Below are 23,378 nucleotides of genomic sequence, written 5' to 3' on the forward strand. Positions count from 1 at the left end.
GTGTCCTCCAGATCTTTTACACAACACATCTCTGGGCACTAAGCTGCGTATCTCTATTTTACAAGGACGCTTGTGTTCTCTAGGAATACTAAGATCCTTGACCAACTTCTGCTCCACTGAACCTTTGGTCTAACACTTTAGACCAAAGGCTGGGTGATCATCACAACTATATTATTAATTGCTTTAAGGATGCTGTACTATATTTTGAACTACTGTTTGCTGTCCAGAGTCTAAATGGATTGGTGTGGTTAGTAAATATTATTAAATAAGGGCATACATAAATAAATATTGGGTTCCCCATTGGTTGATTATGAGTGTAAAGCTTCCCCCAGGGACTGCTTGGCCATGTTTGCCAATCTTCCTTTGGTGTCTGCCAACTCAATGGCATATTGGGTGCTTTCATAGGATTACCTGAAACCTGCATGAATGTTGTTAAATACTGTACAATACTAAAGAATTCCATGTAGGGATAAAGGATTGTTTTTCATTCATATTTTAACAAAATATTGCTTTATTCGCATTTCCTCTGACAACTAAAGCATCTCCTCATATCTGATTTTCTCTCAGAGTTTCTAAATTCAGTATTAGAAACAAAAATGAATGAAAACAAGTGCATATGAAAATACCAAGTATATTAGGAAAATTACTGGAAATAAATATGCATTTTAGGACCACTGCATACCCAAAGGTGTATTTTAGAATAAACTGTGTATGAAAGTCTGTGATAATTTTTATGTGATTTTTAGAAATAATTGCAATGTACATAGACATGGGGTAGAATAAATGGAAAAGTGTTGAGATGGGAAAGTAAATGAGATTGAACACTTTATACTTGTATGTTCATTCAGGTGTTCTTTTGTGGAGAAATTGATGTGAAAAGTATTCCCTAGCAATAGAGAGTTACAACATCAGTGTAAAGGACTATAAAAATGACAAATACACTTGACAGGAGTATAGAAAGGCAGGATTAAGATTAGAAACTAAAACATTGCACTAAATGATAAAACATGAGAAGATCCTGTGGTCTTTTCTTTATCACATTTCCTAGGCCCCTTGAATTTTCAATGATTCTGTGTGGCATACAATGTTAAAACACTCGGGACAATATAGCAAATAGTAGACAGTAATAAATGTCCAGACAGCACAATAAACACACAAATCTACTTCCACAACAAAAGGCCCTTGTCAGCCTTGCCTGGTGACCAGACAAGAAACATGAACAGAAAAGCTAATTCTACTTTATTGTAAAGCTACGTGAACAGAAACTTGCAAATCAGAAAGTATAATTATACCGCTGTCACCTTTACAGATGGAGAAGTCTTGCCCACTGCCCAGCTACAGGCTATAGTGCCTCCTAACTGACCATTTCCTAGGCAGCATCTCTTCATCCTATCTCCCTAGGTCTTTCCCTCAGTTATTGCCCCGCACATATAGTAGTCCAAGGTCCTGGAAAAGAGCCATTTTCAGGACCTATTTAAGTTAGGTCATAAAGTAAGAGATGGCCATTCCACTTGTAAATCAAGTGGAAAAGGTGGCAGTTGAGTTTATGTATGTATGTATGTATGTATGCACACATGCATGTGTTGCCCATTTTACTACAGGGTAACTGGGCGGTTTACAATCATAACAATCCTATCCTATCCTATCCTATCCTATCCTATCCTATCCTATCCTATCCTATCCTATCCTATCCTATCCTATCTGTCTATTCAGTGGTGGAATTCAATTTTTTTACTACTGGTTCTATGGGCATGGCTTGGTGGGCATGGCAGGGGAAGGATACTGCAAAATCTCCATTCCCACAACTCTCCAGGGGAAGGATACTGCAAAATCCCCATTCTCTCCCCACTCCTGGGGGAAGGATATTGCAAAATCTCCATTCCCATCCCACTCTGGGACCAGCCAGAGGTGGTATTTGCCGGTTCTCCGAACTAATCAAAATTTCCACTACTGGCTCTGCAGAACCTGTCAGAACCTGCTGAATAGCACCCCCCCTCTCTCTTATCTATCTCTATATTAAAACATAAATATATTACAACCAATCATTAAAATCCATTACAGGTGGGGAGGCCAGCGCTAGGGTAGGAGGAGATGGGATCTGTTGTTACTCAATTAACCACCTAGCTCATAGATCTCTTCTGATCATGGGAATGAAGTCTGTCAGGCACAATTTGGACCTTCCAGTAGGTAATTGCTGAACTGATTCTGGTGTAATGAGTAGCATTAACTAGAAGAATGATCACAGTTGAGCAGCAAAACAGGCAGTGGAAGCTCTAGTTCTTAGCCTTGCCAGTTAAAAGGTCAAGTGGCAGAGATGTTGATACATTAGCTTGGGATTATGGAAATAATTAGTTTAAGGAAGTATAGGCAGGCTAGAGGGACCAAACAGTCTGACCTGCAATAAGTAAGGTACTCATTATTTGCTATCTCTTTAACGGGGGTTGAGATTCAGATTAAAAATTACATTGATAGAAAATAGCTATGGAGTACAAAGTGACCATATGTTGTTTCACCTAACAGACACTTGTTGTCATTCTTTCTTACAATCCCAAGGTCTTCCATGTTTTTAAATGTCAGATAGTCCTCAAAAGAAGGCAACAGCCAAATTGTAAGCCCATGTGAAGAACCTCCCTGGGGATGATACTGTCTGATAACTACATGTGCATAATCTGGGTGGAAGGAATCTATTGCTTCTAGAATGCCTTTAACTTAACCTAACATAAAGTCCTACTGATATTATTTTGGGTTTTAGTTGTTTTTCCCCCTTAAAAACAAAGTTCTCAATTGGGACCCAGGTCCTATATTTTATCCACTGAAAACGAGTTCCTATGTTGTTTGCTTAAGGTGATGGATGTTTCATTCCATGCCTTCTTAATGTTCAAGCCAAATACAGAATTTCAAGTTAAAAGGTTATTAATCTTCTCTGAAGGGATTGTACACTACAAGCAGGATTTCACCTCTGTGTCTTTGTTAACCCTGATCAGAGCTTGCATTATATCAGAATGAGTTATGGGCCATTAATAATGACTATGGGAGTGATGAGGAAGGGGAGGGGTTGCTTTGATCAAGGGCAAGGTATACCCAGGTGTTTGCAATACAATCCTATTGGCCAAATCATTCTGAGCTCAAGTGGTCTTTAATTGGGTGTACAATACTATCCAGATTGCTGCAGCATTATTCATCTTTTTATTCCATAAATATTGTGACCAAATTATTACCAATCTAATAATTGTTCTGTTCATACACAGTATAATTTGATGGAGACAAGTGGGCATCATTCCATGATTCAGGAATGGTAGTGGCTAGAACAATGAGTTGTTTTGAAGGCAGTCAGTCCTTAAACACCTATGCATGGCTTATGCATGGGCCATATATAATGTATAACAGCCTTCCCCAGTCTACAACTGTCTAACTACGTTGCGACTGCAACATCTTGAATTCTCAATAGTCATGCTGGCTGAGTTATGGGAGTTACCGTATTAACCTATTAGCACAGGGGTGTCAAACTCAAGGCCAGCAAGCCAGATCCAGCCAATGGGGTGCTTAGATCTGGCCCGCAGGGCCACCCTGGAAACAGCGAAGGACTGGCCTGTGATGTCTCTGCCAGAGAAAACAGAGCTCAGGAGGGTCGCATGCGGCCCTCCAAGCTTCATTTTTGCTGGCAGAGCGCTCAGGCCACCACAGGTGCCCCCAAAATGACTGATGTCAAGCTGGCCACCCCCTCCCTGGCCACGCCCCCCTGAGGTCAAACACAACCCTGATGTGGCCCTCAATGAAATTGAGTTTGACACCCCTGTAGGACATCAGGTAGAGAAAGCTTGTTCTATAGAGAAATCTATAGTTTGGGTGAGAAAGGTAATTTTCCTCATCTTTCAATCTGAGAAATGGATCCCTGATAGATAAAGCATTTTATGCAGTGCTGAGGTAAACTAATGCCTGTTCACAGATTTTGAAAGTCCTTTTCTTAATAGTATTCGGAAAGGAACAGTTTGAACAGATTTAAGCCTCAGACATGTTGTTTATCTGTTTGGGGGTCAGACACTTACTCAGTCTGGGAAGAAATGGAAACGGTATAATTGTTAGGTGCTCTCAGATTCTGTTCTTGACTAAGCCAGAAACTTAATGATTATTTTTCACAACCTAATGCCCCTCTGATCCTGATTCGGTGAGATGCTGACAGTCTATGTGTGTGATATGACCCTATCCAATTTGCAACACATCTTGCCACTGTGACTATAACCCTGACCTTGGCTGTTTGCTTCCAGATGTTTCATTACCTAACTAGGTAACATCATCAAATGCAAGCCTAGTTGGGTTATGAAACATCTGCAAACAAACAACCAGTGGTGTGTGTGTGTGTGTGTGTGCGCGCACGCGTGAGGGCATCTGTGCCCATGCCTGTGTCTATGTCTGTAGACACACACACACAACATTAAAATATTACCATGGGATAAATATATGTGTGCACGCACGTGAGTGCATGCATGCACGTGCATGTGTGTGTGTTGTATTGAACATCTATATATATATGCAAATATATATATGTGCACATGCACAACACTAACATATGAAGTCTTGCCAGTAAAGAAAAAGAAGTACTGATAAATTTCCCTTAGTTCAATAAGAAAAAAAGGACACGGGCAAGAGTGATCAAAGAGCTTGTTCTCAGGAACAATTAAGGTGCAGTGATGTTAGAAAAGTGACTAAGGTGCGAGAATTAACAGGCTTTTGATTAGTTTGATTAGCAACAAAGAGGTGTTCTAGAAGTTAATCCCAAGATCTCACAATGCCTCATCTACTGCATAATGTAAGAGGCTAAAAATAAAGTGAATGTTCATCAAATACAATTTTATGGTTAAGAGTGGGGGATTGTGACTATTAGGATAAGTTACTTTTCTTATACTGTTCTCCTCTCCAGTTTAATTTTTATATACTGTGATTCTCTTTCATGTCTGCTCAAATATAGAAAATGAAAAAGTGAACATAGAAAAAGTGCACGTTCCAAAAGAGTGGAAGAAGGACTTCAAATATCTATATTCTGCTAAGACTCAGATATCTGATTGTAACGTTTGTTGGCATCATAGGCCAATAATTTTGAATCAACGTACCTCAAATGGCTACAGAATGCATCAGAATGCATCAGAATCCAGCAGCCATGACTATACATGCTCAATTACAAGAGAGTTTATCCCATAGGTGTGTTTCAACAGGTTCTGACCAGTTCTGGAGAACTGGTAGTGGAAATTTTAAGTAGTTTGGAGAACCGGTAGTAAAAACTCAGACTGGCCCTGCCCCCATCTATTCTCTGCCTCCCAAGTCCCAGCTGATTGGGAGGAAATGGAGATTTTGCAATATCCTTCCCTTGGAGTGGGGTGGGAATGAAGATTTTACAATATCCTTCCTCTGCCACACCCATTAAGCCATGACATGCCACACCCACCAAGCCACGCCCACCAAGCCACACCCACAGAACCAGTAGTAAACAATTTTGAAACCCACCACTGGTTTATCCAACTCATGTTCCTTTTTCACACACACAGACACAAACACTCTTGAATCTAGTCTCCTCCCTCCAGTCAAACTGCTTGGAGGTCTTTGGAAAAATATGAAATGGGAGGAATCTAGTCTCCCCTAAATAACATTTGATCAGTAGAAGGAGGCCAATTAGATAACATCCAATGGAAAGTCATCCTTTGGATACATCAAGGAATTTAGGGATTGACTGCATGAAAAATATTCTGTATCTCGGTGTCTCTTTAGCACTGTTGCCTATCCTTTTGTCAGTTGATACTGTCCTGTTAAGGACACAGGAAACCAAATTGTTAGTCAATTTGGAGAGCAATCAAATAATCAGCTGGTGTTTCATAAGGAAACATTCAACCATTATAGTGTTGACAGTTGGGACTTATTGTGGTATTGCCATGTTTCTTGCAAAAAGAATTCACCCTCCTAGCTGTGTGTGTGTGAACTAAAAACTAGCAGTTTTGACTATAGCTGGTTTTAACTAAAATTTGAGGGTGGGTCTAAGAATCTGACTTGAAGGAATACACATTTCTTTTATTTGCTTGTATATTTTTGATTCTGACTTGAAGAAAGTCAATCCCTAAATTCCTTCCTTGTATATTTTTGAATCAGACTTGAAGGAATACACATTTCTTTCATTTGCTTGTATATTTTTTTGTCATCAAAGGAATGGCCATGTTTTTTCCTCAAAGGAAACTGCAAGTAGTCTTTAACTTATGATCATAATTGGGACCAGAATTTTAGTCACTAAGCAATGGGGTCATTAAACAATTTTATGACTATTTTTACCATGGTCATTAAGCAAATCACAGTCATTAAATGACTCATAATCATTAAGCTTCCCAATGACTTCGTTGGAAATCAGCTTGGAAGGTTGCAAATCATGATCGTGTGACTGCAAGATGCTGCAACCATCATAAATGTGAACCAATTGCCAAGCTTCCCATGAATATGAGAGTGATGTGACAGTTGTAACTTCAAGGATGGGTTGTAAGTTACTTTTTCCAAAGTTATCATAACTTTGGACTGTTGTTAAAGGAACAGTCATAAGTCAGAGAGTCCCTGTAAACACAGAAATCTCCGTGTATTTGTTTTCATCCAACATCATTTGGGATTATAGTGTTATTTTGTTTACAATCAATCCTCTTTTTTGAGCACAATTCTACAGTGAAGCAGAGAAATTAGTTATTTCTTTGGGCCACATACTAAAGAGAAGTACATTTCATTGGCAGAACAGTTGGTAAGTTCATGCTGTTGGAGCATGCCATCCTCCAGGAACATCAGTTCTAACTCACCTGGACATTTAAGGAGGTTGATAGGGGAGGGAGAGAGAGAAAGCTGAAGGAAACAGGAAGCTGAATGAGCCGAATCTCATGTGTTTCTGTGCCATTCCAAAGCGTTGGCAAACAGAAGATAATATGACTGCAACTTCATTAGGAGAAGGGGCGTCACTTTCAGTAGCCTCATTTATTGAATAGATAGAGTGGATCCTAATAAAAGGAATGATGGATTAAGAACCGTCTGGGAACTAATGTACTGTTTGCTGGACTATAAATGGCTGGTATTAGGTAATGACAGATGAGGAAAAAGAACACTATGGGGCGGGGGAGGTGAGCAATGGATGAGTAGGTGGAGCAGGAGGAGTGGAACATGCTTGAATTCCAGTGATTTTCCCTGAAGTAAAGTGTTACTTGGAAGGAGAAATGGATAGCCTCAGCTAAATTCCTTCTCCTTGTTCTGCTTAAATTAAGCTCATATAAAGAAACTGCTCAAGAAGTTTAAGAATGATAAAGATAATAATTACAAAACAATATTTTTTTTTAAAAAAGCATGCAAATGGTGTTTAACTGAATGGTTGTCATGATCTTATTGTTAATTAAAATGGCTATATTTAAATATAGGATAGAGAAAGGACCAAAGCTATAGCTTCCTTCCTTCCTTCCTTCCTTCCTTCCTTCCTTCCTTCCTTCCTTCCATCCATCCATCCATCCATCCATCCATCCATCCATCCATGATAGTCTTGTTCCACTTCTACTAGAGACAGGGAAAGTTTTCCCTCATTGGTAGTACAGTTATAAGGAAAGTGGATTGGAAAAAAGCAATGAGTGATCGATCCAAGTAGGAGGCAGTTCCTAGTTCATGATGATCTCAATCAGGGCTGTCAAACTCATGGCCCAGGGTCTGGATGCATCATATGTTGACCACGCCCATGCCTGGTTTAGTGGAGGGGAAAAAAAGAAGCAATATGTCATGTGACGACGCCTTGATGATGTGAGTTTTACACCTCTGGTCTAAATGGAGTAACCATGCCTAGTGATTGGATCATCTGTGTAAAATCCAAGATTGTCAGTAAAGAAATCCTGAAAGAAAACCAAACAATTTGGTTTTTGTCAAAAGAACTGTTTCAATATGTTCTTGTACAACTCCAACATGCCTTTATCTTTTAATGTAATTTAGATTAAACTAAACTACTATGTTTTTTTTTTAACCAAAAAATCCATCTTGGCATGATGTGTGAACCCAGCTATTAAAGCTGAATGTGATATATGAATGTAGTTCCCCTGTGCGCTAGAATGGGAAAAAAACCCTGTTTTTTGTTTTCTGTTTTCTGTTATCCATTTAGCAGTTGTTATGAAAGCAATATCTTAACAAAGATATACTTTTAATATTGGTTGCAAAGTTGTATTTCTTTCAAGGATGAGATTTTTTTTTTTATTCCTGAGAAATTCTAGTTGTAGGACCAAACTGCTAAATCATGGTCCTTGGAAAATAAGGTGCAAAACTATGGAAAATGAGCACCAGTGCTCCCTAAACAAACAAACAAAAAAAAAAAGATTATTTCTGCATGAAGGTATTAGTAATTTTCAGTATGAGGAAGAAAGCTCTTCAGATTTTTCAGAGCCTGATTGCTTTCTAAAACACATTATCATCAGTTTGATAATGATCACACATTTTTCATTAAAAAGTCTTCTGCAGGCTTTCCCAGAGAGAGAAAATACTGTATTTCAGCTATAAGACCAGAAAAAAAGCAAGACTTTCCCTCCCTACCATTCTCATCCCCAAACCTCTCTTAGCCTGCAGAAAACTCCTGAATGGATCTGTAGGAAGAAAAAAATACCCTAAAATCAGGGAGGAATATAAGGTGACAACAATTTCTTTTCTGGACGGTAAAATGACATATGGCTTCATAATCCCTTGTGACTTTACAGAGTCTTTAGGCACTTTTAAGGGCCACCAACGTTTCCAAATGATGTGATGCAAGAATACACATGCATTGCTAGATTACAGTGAAAATAATTTATTTTGTATCTTCTGAAAGGGCTATAGGCCTATTTTAAAGGGAATGGGATACAGAAACCAAGAAGTGGTTTATAAAGCATAGGAGAAAAATCCCTCAATTTTTAGTCCATGAAAAATGACAAGGCAGATTGTGTTTCTGGATAAAATATTGATTCTATTGCTGAGCAGCTATTGTTGTAAATAATTAAATGAGCTGTGCATTGTCCAAAGCATGTATCTTTTCGTATATAACAGTGACTGGTATACATTAATAATGTTGTATTAGTTATTGTAAGACTAGCACAGATGCTCTTAAAATGCAGAACTTTTTAAGTTTGACTTAAAGATATACTTTATCTTTATATCCCTTCTCCCATGAGGTTCAAAGTGGAGTGTCGGATCTTATCTGAATTTTAGTCACTTTTTTTTTTTTTGTATTATACAATCTAATGCGTTATTGAATGGAATCCTTCTTACCAGATCAGAGTTTGATAGCATGTACAGAGAGAGTTGACACATCAGACTAGACATTGCATAGTGTATATTTTAGGAAATAACCAAGAGGGAATTTATAAACTAAATTCTTGATTAAAAGGGTTTGATATAAAGGGTTAATGTATGCAAGCAGAATGAACTACACTGTTTAATGGCTATTTTAAGATTACTACAGTACTCTATCTATATGTATGCTGTCTGTTTATATACAGTAATTTGTCCTGTTCGTTTTGGTAGGAATGTTGTTTTCTTGTTGGTAATTCCTCTGTTAGGCTGTTGTTTATTGCTGGATTGTTTGTCCGAGTTGGTGATTCCTTGATTAGGGTATTGTTTACTGCTTGATAATTTGTCTGATGTTAATCTTTACCTTAATTTCTGCTTGTCTGGGAGTTGATTGCTGGTAAGGAGGTGTTGTCTTTTTGTTTTCTTTTTAGCCTTTATATTCTCTCTTTTGAATGGTGTGTGAATGTTGTTTATTTCTATCTATCTGTTGATGACTGATTTGTCTGAGTTCCAAGCTTCTAGGAATTCCCTAGTGCTTTTGCATTTAGCTTGTTGGTCTAGGATACTTATAGTTCCCAGTTAAAACTGTGGTTTAGGTTATCCATCTGTTGTGAAATTACAATTTTTACTGTATCTTCTGCTTGTCTGTCTTACATAGTGGTGTAACCATCTATACACTGTACGTTATAGATGATATAGTTTCTTCTTCTTCTTCTTTGGCTACTGGGTTTTTTGATTTACTTAAAATGTTTAGGAGGGTTTTAGTTTGTGTGCTATGGTTATATTGTGTGGCTTTATTAGTCTGTTAATTGTTTCTGAGATGTTTTAGATGCATGGCATGTTATCCTGTTTATAGCTTGTGCTGTAATGGGTTGAGAGATCAGATATTTTCTGATAAAGTTGCATGGCTATCCATTTTGTTGGAGGATGTTGCATAGGCCTGCACTGATGGTTAGGTGGCTACTTTGTTGGGGCTGAAAATAGTATATTTATTGCTATTTATCTCTTCTTTATAGTGATCAAGGGGGAACAGAGAAAGAGAGAGAAAGCGGAGGCAGGGAAGGACGAAAGGAGGAGGGAGAGGGAAAGAAAAGATGGAAAGGAGGAAGGAAAGGAGGAAGAGGGATACACAGTGAGGAATAGAGGAAGGAACGGAGGGAGTGGAGGAAGGATGAAAAAAGAAGGTTGATAGGAAAAGTGAGAAGGGAGGGGGAAGGATCCTGATGTTCCTTGTAGTTTCTCCCAAGGAAATTCAATAGGGAGCTGTCAGGAATTTGGAAGTCACTCCTGTTTTCTGTTTTTTTTTTTTTTTTTTTTTTTGCATGGGTTGACTAGTAATTTATATAAAAGTTAAGTAAAAAATAGATAATTAATCTCCAAGATAATAATACAAAAATGTGAGATGTTTGAGAACTTCACTAAAATACGACACAATACAGTTGGAACACTTATCCAGAAAAAGAAGAATTTTAAATAATCTTCTCCAACATGTATGCATCATCAGACTCTGTAAAACTGCATTTTTATTATTATTTTTTTAGTTTTGTACACAGAGGTAGTTATTGCTCAGAAAGTCTGGCTGCATTGACACCATTCTCTTAGTTTCCATTCTATGTCCCTTAGAATTTTTAAGTTAAGTGACATTTCTCTATCCAATAAATTAGTTTCAGCTTAATGGAAGAAATGTAACATCAGTTGGTCTTGGAGCCCATGTGCAAAAAGCCATTGTGGCACAGTGGTTAGAATGCAGCATTGCAGGCTACTTCTGTTGACTGCCAATTGCCAGCTGCCAGCAGTTTGGCAGTTTGATTCTTGCCGGCTTGAGGTTGACTCAGCCTTCCATCCTTCCGAGGTGGGTAAAATGAGGACCCAGATTGTTGGGGGCAATATGCTGACTATGTAAACCACTTAGAGAGGACTGTAAAGTAATGTGAAGCGGTATCTAAGTCTAAGTGCTATTGCTATTTTTATTTTCTTGATATAAAAGTTTTCATTAAAAGGAGATTATCCTTTGTTTTAAATTGCCTGGGCATGGAGCAGACACACAAATATTTATTTGCTCTCATTTCTGCCCCACTACTTTGTTACCAGCAGGGCCCTGGGAATCTCAGAGCCCCTGATATTAGCATGTTCAGCTTGGGGAATAAGATTGCCATGTTGTTCAGACAACAACTAGCATGGATTTGTTACTGCACTTGTGAAGATCAGGTGCACTCGATGAATGTATCTTATGTAGTGCAGCAGTTCTTTTTGCAGGATGGCAATTGTTTTACACAGTTGGAAGCCACATAGTAGACTGAGCTTTTGCTGCAACATGCTATGGTTAAATAGGCTGATGATGCAAAAGGGTTGTTTGAATACTCTCTTTGCCTTGATATTTGTACCATCTCATTTATCCTGCCCAAGAGTCCAGAGAGACAAGTGCCATTTCATATGCTCTGGAGTAAGTTGCTTTTCTTCTTCCCAAAATCATCCATTTGGATTTGAAATGCAAAGAAATGCACACTTTACCTCCAAGTGTGTGTCATCTTAAAACCGACTTTTTCTAAGCACAGTGAGGCAGTTTTTGCCAAGGCCAGTTGGAGTAAATTCTCTGTGTTTGACAGATGATGAAGGGATGGAGGATTTATAACTTATTTGAGATCCCATATATCACCCTTTCTGTCACTTGCTTATGATGGCCTTGCCAAAAGATAAAGAAGTGTAGGACGCTCTGTATGGGCCATGGTGACAGGCCAGGGACAAATGTCTCTGTTGGGTAAATTGATTTGAATAGCTCCGGTGAAATATCAGGCAAGGCAGAAAATATGATTGGGTTTAATGATCCCACCTGCATTGTATCCCAGAAAAATTTCAAATGGCAGACAAGTTAATTAAAGTCGTGTTTGGCAAAGAGAACTGAGAAGAGGCCACAATGCATAGATATGGATATGTATTGTTAGATAATCTATTTATTAACTGTATCTGTTGGTCTATCTAAAAGTTATTTTTCTGATACTTCAAGTGTAGCATTCCTGTGAGGTCAGTAAATAGTATTTGTAAATTTATAGTATGTTTATCCAGGTAAAACTGTACAGAATATTTTTCCATTCCCCAGAGTCTAACAAACAAAGACCTAGAGACATAAAACTGGAATGAAAAGATGGAGAGCAGACAAATTGTTTATTCTCCTCCGGTGAAATTTAGTGCGCATAAAACTCAATATGGTATTAAGAATTCATTTTCTGTGAGCAAAAAAAAAAAAAAAAAAAGGTTTATGGCCACAATGCTGAGAATTTGCTAGGCAAGTCAAAGTTCTTGCTGTTTAATTGCATAGCTTATTTATATGTATAAAGATTTTATTTATTATGTCAAATACTTTCTCTATTGGTGTTGAAGTGGTGTTGAAAAGTTGGATGTAAATAAATTGTGTCCTTTTAACATTATCTGTTGAAACTGTTGCAAATCAATTATCACAAGAGAAGTCAGGATGGAGGGGGAGAATAGGATTGGTCAAAAAGTAACATTTTCTTTCTGAGAAAACATCATGTGGGCTGGTATTAAACAAACCTCACCACACACCATCAAAAGAATTTTCAGTACTACCTTCTGTGATCATTCTTCTACCAAGTGGAGCATGCTGAGTGATAGTGAGAGACTAGTGTCATACCTCTTTTACTGTTATCTCACATACACTTCATTTTTTCCCAAACTGTTGGGCTGTTGGGGTTCTAACATTGCTTAGCTTGGTGATGTTTATTTAGTATTGTTTATTACTTTTTAAAAAATATACCTTTATTGTTAAAATACTGAAATGCAAAAAGTAGAAAAATTTGTAATGCAAAAAATATTGAAATGCAAAAAGTAGAAAAACTTGAAATGCAAAAAATTAGAAAAAAAAGAAATACTGAAATACAAAAGAAGAATAAAAGCAAGATAATACAAAAATTATTATATTTTTATAATATGATTATATGTCCTTCCTTTTCCTTCTATTTTTATACCCAACCGCAAGAGCAGAGTTTAACTTTTTGAGTCCTACAAGTATTTTGTTTCTATTTTAGCATGGGACAGTTTATCTCCTGTTTCTGTATTTTAAGGGAGGAGGTTCCAAACAGTGCCACACTTTGAGAGGATAGGGAACGCTCTCTGTCCAGGTGTGGTGCTTCATGTAGGATAGGATAGGATAGGATAATTTTATTTCTATACTGCCCCTCTCCCGAAGGACTCGGGGCGGTGTACAGCCAGGTAAAAACACAATACAAATATCACAATTTAAATTTAAAAAAATTATTAAAAGTATTACATTTAAGGCCAATTAACTAAAAAACCCAAAAATTTAAGAATTCCAAATTTAAAACTCAATTTATAAAGCCAGCCCTGCCTGTCGGAAGAGCAGGGTTTTAAGGGCACAGCGGAAAACTCGGAGGTCAGAGATCTTGCGTATGTCCAGGGGCAGTTCATTCCAAAGGGCAGGGGCTCCCACAAAGAAGGCTCTCCCCCTGGGTGTCACCAGCCGACATAATTTGGCCGATGGCACCCTGAGGAGTCCCGTCCCTGTGGGAGCGAACTGGACAGTGGGAGGGTATCGGTGGCAGAAGGCAGTCTAGTAAGTACCCAGGTCCTAAGCCATGGAGCGCTTTAAAGGTGGTAACCAACACCTTGAATCTCACCCGGAAGACCACTGGGAGCCAGTGAAGCTCGCGCAGGAAAGGTGTTACATGGGCGCAATGGGTTGCACCCATAATTACCCGCGCAGCCGCATTCTGGACCAGTTGGAGCCTCCAAGTGCTCTTCAAGGGGAGCCCCATGTAGAGAGCATTACAGTAGTCCAGCTGGGAGGTAACAAGGGCGTGAGTGACTGTGTGCAAGGCATCCCAGTCCAGAAAGGGACGCAACTGGCGAATCAGGCGAACCTGATAAAAAGGTCCCGTGGCCACGGCTGTCATATGTAGAGTGTTACAGTGGGACTTGTAGAGTGTTACAGAGGGACTTGGCATTGAACTCCTCTTTGCCTAGTGCACTGGTGTCAAACTCAAGGCCCACAGTCTGGAAGTGGCCCACAGGGTGCTTTGATCTGGCCCATGGGGCCACCCTGGAAACAGTGAAGGACTGACTTGTGGTGCCTCTGTCAGTGAAAACATAGCTCAGGAGGCCTGGCCCTCCTGAGCTTTTTTTTCACTGGCAGAGAGTTGCAGGAAGCTGTCGCAGTCAAAAACGGAGCTCAGGAGCCCATTTTCGTTTGCAGAGTGCTCAGTGCCCCCTGACATGAGTGATGTTGAGTTGACCACACCCACCTTGGCCACACCCACCATGCCCCCCCGAGGTCAAACACAACTCTGATGTGGCCCTCAATGAAATTGAGTTTGTCACCTTTGGCCTAGTGTAACAGCTCTTCTTTTTTTATGGGATTCCTGCTATTAGAAGGGCAGCAGATTTGGGCTGCCTAGAGCAGGCCTGTAGGATCCAGATGAAGCCTCAAGGCATAAGCCTAGAAAAAACTATCCCTGGAAGAGAGGGAACATGAAGCTAGATAAGAGTATCTTGGGTGGGGTTGGCTTCAGCTAGCATATACAGATTGCTGCTGTCTTGTACTCCTGGTCTAAGGAGGTAAACAGCCAACTTGTCCAAGTAGACCAGGAACATTATCTGACAGGCTGGCTGTGATTTATTCCTGTGGGAGTACAAAAGAAAATAATACAATTAAATGTTTTAAGGGAACATGGCACCACAATGTTAGAGGACCTCTGTTTTAATACTTAAGCGTTTCTCCATCATGGTTTACTATTTGTCTACCTTTCTTATTCTTTTATCATAATAAATTTTATATTACTTTTGTTTATATTATAAGTGCCTAAGGAATTTTACTATTAGCTGGGCTAGAAATTCTTTAAATAAATTTACATTTTTTTCCTCAGTGGGCTTTTTGTTCAGTCAGAAGTTATTTGAATGACAAAATTTCCTTAACAAGAACATTTTCTAAATGCCTATACTTAAACCCAGATTTCTAAAAGGTAGTGTTTGCATACAGTGTAAAAATGATAATGCAGATTTAAAAATTGCTCTAATTAAGCTGTATTTATTTGCTAATTTATTTTTGTGATTTAACTACCACCACAGTCCAAGATGGTCTAGATGGTTGTCAGTTGTTGTTAAAACAAGGAAGGCCATGAGAGGGGAGCCATCAACATTGGAAGATGGGTTTTCCGTAGAAGGGGAACACCCATGACATACCGGTATGATTCCCAGTTAGCTGTATTGTGGTTGAATGGGAGAGGGGAGATTCCAATTATTAGGAGACACCAAAATGACATCATCACATATGCCATGATATCATCACATGGATAACACACAAGATTTGTAATTTTCCCTCTCCTTACAGATGCACATGAACAGGTAACATGTATTATTTGTGTGATGACATGGGTAGTGATGTTCTTGTGGTATCAAAAGCTTCCCTGCATCCTTTTTCCCCCAATTTTTGTCGTCTATGTTGAAAGCTCAATAAATCTCAATAGCAGTTGATGTGTGCTTAGTAACCAGCTCATCTATCAAATTTGGTTTCCAATTTTACATATTTCTTATTCATTTTTTTTATTTTGAAATTTTTTTAGAAAAAAATCTGTGCTATATTAAAATCTCTTTCCCTAATATATATATTTTGTATGTAATACTCCTAAGATACAGACTTTTTTCTGAGTAATTTCCCTTACTATTGCACATTGTTGCGCTGTGTGCTCTTTTTTGTAACGTTATATATGCATTTCCATAAACAGTTTCTGCTACTGCATATGCGTTTTTGTGCCCATTAATTTGAACTGCAGACAGCTTCACTTAATGTAGAAAAGTGGAGATTTTACTCCTGTAAATATTTTCTGGTTCAAGTACAAGATGGGAAAGGAAAATTGAAGTAACTTTGCATTTGAAACTGGGCATTTCTAACTTACTTTAAAATGGGAACAAAATATATTTCCTCTCAAGTAGCTTCTTTACTTGTCTGCCTGCCTACTTCTGCATACCAGACATTGTTGAATGGTACAAGAATACCTTCGAAGGTGAAGGATGGATAAGTTCTTTAGAATTGCTGCAGTATGCCAAGCAATGGATTCTTGAAATTGTTGACCTTAATACGTCAATGAGTATCATAATTATATAAGAAATTGAGACATTGACTTTTTGAAGCATTAAGGCCTAATTAATTTAAGTTTGGAACCAACTTCCACATCAGTGATCCAATAATACAGAGAAGAAGAAAAAACTAGGCCTCAGATATTGGACATGGAATTCCAGGATGTGTAATTTGAAAAGACCGATTTTTGGAAGCCTGAAGAGACAATGAAAGAGATCAGTCTATGTAGTTTGGCAAGGCAGTAATCAAAGGAAAGCTGGAGGACGTCTGCAAACCCATCAGGAGCAAGATGGGCACAGGGAACAGCCTGAGAACAAATAACTGGGCATTTCCAATTTAGGAGAATAATAATCAATTACACAGTTGAGCACAGTGAAATATAAATTTGCAAATGAACTTTTGTGGTCCATGGAGTACCTGCTTGTAATTTAGATGTTGTGATGAAATCAATTTCTCTACTGTTGATTTATATTTTCCTAAAATTGAAAAAAAAAAGATGCCATCATTTTATTATTATTGAAAGTCTTGAAAAGTCTTGGAGATTTAACAATCAGTAGTTTGGGATTCGGCTAAATTAAAGGGGGAAAAGAGAAAAACGTGATAAATGAGATTCACACTCATATTCATTCAATTTTGATGAAACATGGAAAAAAATGCTTTGCACAATCAGGCTCTTACTGGCACAGTAGTAGAATATTTGGTTATTTAAATGATTACTTGGTTCCTTATTCTGCCAAAAGAAAAACATGCTCGATAGATTACTAGATATACTATTCATGTACTTGAGACTCCTAGTGTTCATTTTTTTTAAAAAAAAAAAAGTTACGAATATATATTTGAAAATGAAGCTGCAGTAAATGTCTCTCCATGACTCTGAAATAAAGCATAATTGGAAAGAGGCTGACTATAAATCAGAAAGTACTAAGACATATATCTGATGATATTACCTAGTTGGGTAATGAAATGTCTGCAAGCAAACAACCAAGCTTAGAGAGCACTAAGAGAGCACTTCATCATGATCAGTCCCATAGATGATTATCTGCATTATGGAAAATGTATTATATAGGATAATAATTCAAGGTATAAGAATTAAAATCAGATAATAAATGATGTACATTTTGAACCCTGGAAGCACTGCACAAATGCTGGCAGTTGATCTAAATGTATTTGGGATACATTCCCAAATACCAAAATTGAAGTTTATCATGCAAAGTAAGATGATTTATGCAGGCTGTGAATTTCAGTTTTTATATCTGCTTTTTATTGTCTTCATAAACATCTTTTTATTTGTTTAGCTGGCATGGTATGTAGAGCCCTAACTATGTTCAGGATAAACTCATCTGGGAAGCAATCACTATTTACACAATGTTCACCCTTAAAATGCATTTGGCAGCATTTTCTCATTAATAAAATTAAAGAAAATATCCCTGTTTCTTTTTAGTGTATATAATATTCTTGTGGATAAAATTTGGAGCTCTGTTTGTGGACCATGAGAAGTTTAAAGAATACAACAAAATACATTTATTTTTTTTTCCTTGGTATGCTGATAGGTAGAATGAGACTTTTGTGCAATGTCACCATAGAGACTCCGTATCCGTCAATTATGCTTTATAGCTCCAAATTTGCTCAGTCCAGGCTTATAAAATAAAACTTAGAAACAAAGCAAAAAACACAAACTAACTGAGTGACACATATACCATAAAGTGACATTATAAGAAATGCACCAGAAAACCAAACAAACTGGTATAGCATCAGTTATGTTAATGCACCGTAGCCAATTATCAGCATTTGAGAGGCTTGCTTGAAATAGATTTTTCTTCTCTTGAGAAATCTGGGACACAAACCCCTTGAAAGGCCTCCTGTGTGAAAACTGTATGCCTGAGTCTCAATGAGAATTGTATGAAAGCACACAGGTGTTTGTTTTAAACATAATGCCCTCTCCAATTGGCATTTGATTTTTCTATAAATACGTCAGTTTCAAGAAAGTGTAAATGTCAAACCGAAACCTGAATGAATCAAAACTGAAGTAGAGGGCTTGATGATTTACATGCTGTACTTTTATTTGGTTCCCCACTCCATCTTTTGACTCACTGAGAGTAAAGATAATAAGCTTCTAAACATTATCATCATTTGTTACATTCTTAATCAAGTTAAAAATGTTGAAAATACCCTGTGAATAGAACATTGTAAGATTAATTTTGAAATTAGCTTTCTTATTTTTGGTTTACTGACAGGCCATTAGTTGTAGAATATGTGAGAGTATCTGTAGCCGTAATGTCTGATGGATTGATAGCTATAGCAAGATGCAAATTTCTCTGATTTTGAAAAATGGGGCTAAATGGGTTGGGATTTGATGGCAACCTATTGTTTTTTATCCTGTTGTCCCTATTGACTTTTACCCTAATCTGTAGTGCTAGGCTGAAATCCTGTATGCATTTACCTGGACCTAAGCAGTATTGTACTTAATAGGACTTATTTCTATTCAGGTAATCATATAGGATATAAAGGAAATGTTGATATTGTTGTTATTAAACAAATTTATATAGTCACCCATCTACCAAAAGGACCATGAGCCAAAATTAAAAAAATACTTGTTCTTAGTTTTGCTAGATTGTACAGTGGTGAAATTAAATACTATTAGATTCTGTAGTTTTGGATACTGGCGAGAGGTTTCTTTCTTTAGATAATAATATTCTTACTTCAAGATACATGGATTCAGCTCTATTGTTTTGATTTTGCTAAGCAGGGTTGTAGGCTTCTTCCCCAAGGTCCTAGATGGTAGCTGTACTGAATAGATATACTGCAATTTGTGGATTTAAGATCCTCATTATACAGAGCCATAACTGACGGCATTAAAGCTGCAATTACAGATGCATCATCCCTATTGATTTCAATGAAATATATGCTTAAATAGCTGATTTCTACAGGGAAGGATTTTAAGAATACCAATCTTTAAAAACTTTACATTAAAATTTAATATTTTAACTGTACTATTTACTATAAAGTTCATTTTAAGTTTTTCTCTGTGCAATTAATTGCTGTAATGATAATTATAATGGCATGGAGTGTAAAAGTCTTTTCATCTTATGTTTCTATCACAATAGAGACGAAAGAATGAACAGTTCTAAGAGGGAATAATTTTACAAAAAAAGAAGTCTCACAATGAGTATTTAGTAGCTAATTCTCATACAAATACATGTCCACATAAGTTGCTGTCCAGGTAGGTGTTTTTTTTTTGTTTTTTTTTTTGCTTGTTTGTATTATTTGGTTTTAATCTCAGGTCATTAAAATGTAGATCAGCCAATTTTACCATGATAATTTACTGCAATTTTAGATTTTTGACCTAAACTAACCAGAATTGAAATGGTTTCTGTGATTAGGACTGACTAGTAAGCATCTGTATCACTGTTGTATTAGAGACTGATTACTGGTTGTTCTTTCCTAGCATGCTAGAGCTGTTTTCTACAGCCTCATGGGAGTAGCTTTTTTAAATTCAGATTTCTTTTGGTTCTAATACACTATTTCTCTTCTATGGTTCCTATCCTTGTCACCTAAAAAGCCCCCATCCCTATTTAATTATACTCTAATGAAACATTATGCAACACATGGAAAGGGATGCCAAGATGTATGACTTCATTGATTTCAAACTGTGATAAGCATTCCTGTCCAACTTGAAGCCTTGTTCTCATTGTATGGAGAAGAGCCCAGACTTCTGTCCTACAATTTTACTTAGTGATGTTATGGTATTAATGTTCTGTCTTTTAACTCTACCTTCTGCCCCCACCCTGCCAGTGTCTTTCGTAACCTACCATATCTAATCCTTTTTACAGGAAGAAGGAAACCCTTAAGAAGAGCTGTCCTGACAACAGATCTTCATAGTTCTATTTTAATTTAGCTATCTTGAAGGTGACATAGATTATAAACCCTTTTATAGATAAAACCCTTTTTTGGCATGACGGTTTCAATCTCAGTTAAAAGAGAACTGCTGAGTATGACAAGAGAACCTCTGCTCCTTTGGAATCAATAGCATTAATAAAATAAAGTAGAGGTCAATAGCTTCTTGGAAATAGTTGTGCTCAGGTTCAGTCTTGCAAACCTCTCTCTTCACTATAGTAAACTCTCTGCATTCAAGTAAGATGACAGTTGTATAATAGTCTTATGTAACCTACATCCACATTTGTTGACACCATTAATAGACTACCTTGGTCATAGAAACACAAGTGGATAGGGAAAACTTAACGAATGTAGTTCAAACTTTTTTTATGTAAGTCTAGCATCCTGATTGATTGATTGATTGATTGAATGACTAAATAGATCTAATAGAGAGCAGTTTTATATACATATATTCTTGCTACCTGAAGTAAAATGTCTGCTTTTCTGTAGTGAATAAATAGTTGGGGAATCATTAAATATGTGCCAACTTTCCCACAGAAGCTCAGCAGTTAATAAGTAGTTCCTATTACAGTTTCATTTACTAAAGAAAATTGTTTAAAAAAACCTATAGTGCATATTGTGGACATATTATCTTACTAATGCAAAATTTCCCACTTAAATAGAGGCATTTCCATGCGACTTGGACACAAAGGAGTACCAATGCTGAGCTAAAAATAAAGAGCACAGTAATGAATTTTTGTTAACTCCTGGTTAATTACTGCAGTAAAATAGTCCAAATTCCTGGATCTCTTCTTTCTTACTAAAATTTTCTCTTTAATTAGTCTGGACAAATACAAATTGCAAATAAATATGCCATCATTCATAAAGACTAATGAGGATTCTTTTTAAGAGTGGGACTTTTGTGGGAAGGAAGGAAGGAAGAAGGGAAGGAAGGAAAGGAAGGCAGGCAGACAGGAAGGAAGGAAGTCATAATTAACTCTCTCTGGCTTAATCTCATCCCAAGATATTTGATAATTTTGCTTTTCTTTATTTCTCCTTTCATGAAGGACTGTCTTACTACCATTTGCCACATAATTTGATCAACTGCCAAGGCTTGGCATGGCTCTCCCAAGCATCCTTCCTTCTCTGGCAATGGTCATTTTCTGCACAGGCCTTAATAGGCCTATTGTACATCTGACAACTCTAATCAATCATACAATGCAGTAGTTGCCAAGCACATCAACAGTCTAGCAGCAATTTGCCAACAAGCTTATGGTTTTTCTGAGTCACTGTATTAGTGGCTGGAGTTGTGATTTTCTTCAGTTATAGTATTTCATAAAGTTATGACTGCAGAGCCATGTTTGCTATCTAGGACAATAAACATCTTCTGTAAGTAAGACCATGGTATGCCAAATTTGCCTTCATAGTACTGAAGATAATTTATCTAGCATGGTGGAAGGATTAAGAAAGTTTTCCAATAGACTTGATTCAGACAAAATCTATGGCAAAGTCTTAGTGTAGCCCTAAGGGAAAAGCAGCCTAATTCCAATCATTTTAGAGCATTAGAAGTTGAATTAGGAACTTGTAATAGGATTGTTTTTTTAATTGATTTAATTACTTCTAAACTAGGATATATTTTACAAATATATACCTAAATGCCATATAGCCTTGGTTAACCTTTTTGGTGCCAAGTGGCCAAAGCGCGTATACGCACATGCAAATGCATGTGTGCCTGCCCAAACCCCAAAATGCAATGTGAGTGCCCCCCACGCATATGCCATGCCCCCCCAGATTGGTGCAGGAGGCTTTTCAGGCCCAAAGCGGGGAGCAGGGGGGCCTCGCACAGAACCTCTGGGCCCCGTTTTGGCTTCCAGGTTGGTGCAGGAGGATTTCCAGGCCCAAAACGGGGCATGCGTGGCAGAAACCTGAAGACCAGCTGGTTGGCGGGAGGCGCATGCACATGTGTGGTGGAGCTGGGCTCTGCGTGCCACCTGTGGCCTGCTTGCTATAGGTTCACCATCACAGCCATATAGTATTAAAACCAATACTTCGGCTTTAAATACTTTAATAGCTCCTAGGATATAATTATTACCAAATTGATATACTCATTTAGCATCATTTAAAGGGATGTTTTGGGGGCTTTTACTAGTCTTGGAGCATTGTTCTTTGAATACACCAGCAGGTAACAGGTTGGAAACAGACACCTAGATATTAAAAGGATTTTAACTGCTTGATGAGTTTGATATTTTAAGCATTGCATTAAAGACCCAGCTGAACTGCTTTATTTGGCGCAATATATTAATTGCAATGCTTTGGATTCAGTTTTTAAAAAATACCCTTTTTTCAAAGCCTGCAGAAACAAATGTATCACCTATTAACAAGTCATTAAGACAATCACACTTTTTTTGTAATTAAATCCAAAACATGGTGCAGCCTAATTGTTAACATTAAACTGTGGGTTGATAAAAGATAATAATTTCTTTTTTATTGCATTTCATCATATCTTCTTTGATATTTATTTTGCTCTGTAAAAACAGAGATCTAAATGCAATTGTGAGGCACCTTGGCAATTCATCCCTGAATATAATGCAAAACAATTTGGTTTAACTCCAAATGTGTTTTACTTTCTGTTCCTTTATTTGAAGTAGAAGTAGCACAGATAAATTCACTCTTAGATAAGGATATTCTTTATGGTAGTCTCTCCTTTCTAATTTGAAGATCCTATTAACATCTGAAAAAAAAAATAGCTACATAACAAATTCCAGAACAGGGAAATTATTATATTAATGTCGCTACAGTGTTGTAGATGCACTGCTTATTTGGCAACTTACGTGAGAGGTAATGAATAGATTTCAGACTGATGGGATATATAGTGTGTTTATATGTATATTTACTAGAACTAAAAAATTGAAAACGTTGCAAAAGATAGTAACATTAGAATTGAATTACTTGATTTTAGTACCAGAACTAATTGGAGATAATCAACATCCTTTCACACAAAATCTGTTTTTAATTTCTGTTTGATTGTTTTCGTTTCAGCAAAATCATCCAGTGTGGTAGTCATGTTGCTATTTTTGTAATCATAAATTATTTCCAA

General features: G+C 37.3%; 1 protein-coding gene across 25 annotated transcripts in view; it reads left to right on the forward strand.

Annotated features, from left to right (window-relative positions):
* Positions 1-23,378, forward strand: part of NRXN3 (neurexin 3) — a 1,226,878-nt gene that overhangs the window by 518,565 nt on the left and 684,935 nt on the right. The gene's annotated exons all lie outside the window — the stretch shown is intronic.

This window comes from Pituophis catenifer, unplaced genomic scaffold, assembly GCF_029215685.1.
Source record: "Pituophis catenifer annectens isolate HBS135680 unplaced genomic scaffold, rPitCat1.0.hap2 SCAF_1, whole genome shotgun sequence".
NCBI classification, from domain to species: Eukaryota; Metazoa; Chordata; class Lepidosauria; order Squamata; family Colubridae; genus Pituophis; species Pituophis catenifer.